At 42.1% G+C, this 4,324-nt stretch overlaps 1 protein-coding gene across 5 annotated transcripts in view; it reads right to left on the bottom strand.

Moving 5' to 3' along the window:
* LOC110030153 (E3 ubiquitin protein ligase RIN2-like) overlaps positions 1-4,324 on the bottom strand; it is a 65,287-nt gene that overhangs the window by 986 nt on the left and 59,977 nt on the right. The window lies entirely within an intron of this gene.

Raw genomic sequence — 4,324 nt, 5'->3', positions numbered from 1 at the left:
AACCCTACTCTGCTGTCGGGAAAAATGGGGAGAAAGATGATTAGGCATGAAAAATAAGCTAATATTAAAGCATAAATAAACTGTCTGTATGTTCTACAGAGTAAATAGAAAATAGGGGACAAAATAGAGGGGCTGACTACCAGAATAAGTAGAACTTAGCACCCAGGGTTTCCGCTTCGATGCGAATGTTAGTGATTGAAACTGAGTTCTAGTTTATTTGTTTCAAAGAAAGTTGATATGCATAATAGAATGAGGGCATGGGATTGTGTTCACTTTTGCTTTTAGAGGTTGTTTGGTTGGCTCAAAAAAAAAATAATATAGTGTAAAATGAATGTGATACATATGCAATTCATAGTATTTGAAATATTTTGGTTGTTTGATTCGCTGTAAAATAAACATAAGACTTTATGTTTTTTATTTGGTTTAACGAAGATTGGAAATAAAGTATTTCAAAATACATAAAATATTCATGGGAGGAGGGAAACATCCGACAGCGGCGATTGGCAATTTACAACGGCAATCGACGACGGTGCAGCCTGTGGGTGGGTTTGGGCGACATGGTGAACGGCTACAGGCGGCAGGGGATGGCAGGAAGAGACGACGGGTTGCGACGGTGGACAACGGACGAAGGCAAGGACAGTGACCGAGCGGCGGCGGGCTGCAGCGGAGGACAACAACCAACGGTGGATGGCAACACATGGCGACAAGCGGACAACAGTGGTGGCACCAGAGAAAAGTCAACGGTGGTGACTGCGAACGGCTGGCAGAGGCAGACAACCGGTGAGGCGACTGGCAAGGGGTTGCGACAGCAGCGAGCGGAGACTGGCAGGCGGCTGCGGCGGCCTTTCGATGTCATTTTACATCAATGAACGGTGTAAATCTAAAATTCAGTCACATCAACTGAATTCTAAATTCAACTAAAATGAACTAAAGTATTAACTTCAAATTCATTCATACTTTACATTGTATTTGTAATTCTTCATATCAAACATGTAATTTTCTAAAATCTCTGCAAAAGAATTATAGCATAATGCAAATTCTCCCAACTAAGCAGCCTATATAAAGTAAGGCAAATCTAAAGAGAGGCCTTAATAGAATATTATGTTTATTCATTGTAAGAAAGCAATATATGATAAGTGAAATGACATATAATAATAAAACTAATTGTATACTAAAGTTAACTCAAACCAAATAAAAAAGTAAATATTATTACTAAAAACAAATAAGTGATTACAACCAAACACAACTGAAAAGAAAAACAACAGGCACAACACACAGACGCCCCCACAAGGGATTGATACAGGGGTGGTGGTGGTCGGTTACGTGGAGTGGACGGTGTGTTAAGGGGCTGGAATGGTGGTAGGAGTGTCGGTAGGCAGTAATAGCAGCAGCCCAAGGATTGAAGGGTTGCAGTCTGGGGATGGCAGCAAGCCCAGGTGGTTGGACAGTGGAATGACAGTGATAAAGCAACAATAGTTACTGTTTGGAGGTGACAGCAAGGTGGGCGCCAAAGGAAAGGCAGGAGGATTGGTTTTGGAAGGCGGTAGCTGGGTGTGTGGAGCTCTGGAAAAGGGACAGCAAAATTGACTACAAGAAACAACTATGGGGGTTGTCCAACAGCTACAGCAGGGGAGGAGGGCAAAGAGGCGGTAGCTGGGTGGCAAAACGTTGGTAGGTCAGTTGCTGGTTGGATGGCAGACGACAGTAAGGTGATTGGAGGCCGGGAAGGGCGGCAAGAAGGCGGGGGATGTATGGGAACAACACAAGCACTCTTATTTGGGATGGCTGCAGCAGGTACGACAATAGTGGCAGCCGAGGAAAGGTTACGGAGGAAAAGAAAGTAGATGAGGATCACCACCACGGAACTAAATACAATAAGAGAACAACCGACCATTAGATACAACCCTTGAAGAGAAAAACAAAGACGCCGATGTCTGTCCCGACATAAGATACGATAAGAAAAAGAGAATTCAAACCCGAATACAACATATATGTAAGAAATGACTAGAAAGAAAAGATAGAAGGAAAATTGCTCGAAATTGAAAAGGAATCGAAAGAAGAGCCACTTGAATCGATACCAAACCGTTTGTGTCACCCGGATGCCGCGTTCAGTCTGTGTTACAAGAGACGTCAATGTCGGACTCTTGGGGTTTCGGGAGGTTCAATCTTATATGTCAAAACTCCCATCTCCTCATAGTATGGGGTCAGGTCAACCACATTGAGGTAGCGGAAATAGCATAATCTCCTGGTAAATCAGTCTTATAGGAATCATCATTCCAAAGCAAATCTTGATAGAATAAGTATTCAATTCCCTGTTGACCTCATTTTGAGGTCATTACTCTTTTCCTTAGAATCATAGTATCTAGCTCTAGAAGATCCTATTGATCATCTTAGAAAACTAGAATTAGGCCCCACCCTTTTTAGAAATTTCAGCCACTTCCTATTTCTCTTGTGGTGTCTCGCATTGATGATCTCAAAACCATCGTCCTATGGTCAAATGGTAAAGGACTATCATGTGGAGACTCAAGGAGAAGTTCCTAATAGGATCTCAAGCGGTAGAAAAACCACTTCAGGACTTTATCATCACACATGTACACCAAATGCACAAAATTCACTAAATTGCACAAGATCGGACTAAAATTGAGCCTAAAGGATGGGTGAAAATGCGAACTTCTCTGGACAACCTCCGACTACAAAATGGACAGTGCCAACGCGTCCAAGACACCAACTTTAGTAGGAAAAGACACTCATATTGTCATATTTCCGACGAGCAAAATTGCACACAAATTGATGAGTTTGTCAAAGCGACTTCCAGTGGCGAAACGGACCGTGCCAGCGCGTCCGGAATGCCAAAATTACCTTCAAGGAACATTTAATTTTCTACAATCTGACACACGAATAAAAATGCATAAATCAGATTTTATTTTTGAAATATTAAATATTTTTATTTATAATAAAGTTTTTAATCTTAAACCCTAAATCCTATTCCCGCACACTTAATCCTTCATTCGACCCCGCGGCTTAGTCAGGCGCTTAGCTCGTCTCCCTCGTGTGCCCTAGCTCCCGTGGACGATCCACGCAACAATCTCTTCCCCCTCTCTCGACTCTTCCCCTTCTTTGCGTGGCCGCTCGACCTTTCGGCTCTCCAATTACAAGGGTCGAGCTGGCCAACCTTCTTCTTCTCGAGGTTCTACCATCTCTCTTTACTGTGGCGATTATTGTCTCGTCGTTTGATTCGTTTACTGTTGACCGCACTTTTGGTTGAAGCCTAGTTTCTCCTTTTAAAGTCCCGTTTGGGGGAGATTAAAATTGCGTTCGGGGTTCCGAAAACGCCGTGGTCGTGTTTGGAAAACACGTTCGCCACTGCGGTGCCAATAATCACGTAAAGCATTTGCCTATTGCCTGATGGATCGTTCGTCGCTGATAGCACCCTGCGTTTCATCGTTTCGGAGTAACTTATTACCCCGATGCCCCTTCGATCCTGTCTCGTGCCCCCTTTCGATCCCGTCTTGCCTTACCCTAGATCTGCGTCTCCCCTCTGTCGTCTCGCTCTCTCGCCGTTCTTGGCCCCCTGCCTCGTCTCTGGTGTTCGATCCCATTGAAATACTTCAGGTATCGTTTAGGGTATAAGATCTTTGCCTTGGATTGTTGCCTGGGATCGTATTTATGGATTTTTGTAGGGCTTCAAAGTTGCCTCTTATCTCCTGATCTATGCTTCTCCTTAATGGTTTTCAACCTAAAAAATTTTCTGTGTCTTCGAAGTTGCCTCTTATCTTCTGATCTATGTTGGTTGCTGAAATTCTTTTTGGCTGAAATTTGGTATATCGTATGCAACATTGAGCTATTCTGAAATTTGGTATACTGTATATTGTATTGTCAGTTGTTCATTTTTCAATTTTGAGGGTTTGTGTTCCATATATTTTGCATACACTATTGAAATTGTAGAGGGTTTGTGTTCCATATATTTTGCAAAAACTATATTGCTGCTTGCTCACCTAGAATCTATGCTGAAATCCATTTTAGTGTTGAAACATGTTGGCTTTAGTCATGTATGCACACTAAAATGTTGTGTTATTTGATTCTATTTGAAACATATGTTGGCACTATATTTTGGAATATAAAGCTCCAAAGAGAAATATTTTCTGTTTTGACCCACTTGTTGGGTTCGGTTTGGACTCTTTTGAAATCAAATTTATGTTGGAAATATTTTCTGTTTTGACCCACTTATTGGGTCCGTTTTGAGCTCTTTTGGAATCAAATCAAATTATGGATGAAAATACTTTCTATTTTTGGCCCATTTGAAGGGCTCGGGTTTTGGGCTGTG

This window comes from Phalaenopsis equestris, unplaced genomic scaffold (genome assembly GCF_001263595.1).
Source record: "Phalaenopsis equestris unplaced genomic scaffold, ASM126359v1 Scaffold000002, whole genome shotgun sequence".
Classification (NCBI taxonomy): Eukaryota; Viridiplantae; Streptophyta; class Magnoliopsida; order Asparagales; family Orchidaceae; genus Phalaenopsis; species Phalaenopsis equestris.
Note: the sequence above shows the minus strand (reverse complement) of the source record. Positions and strands in the feature narration are given on the sequence as shown.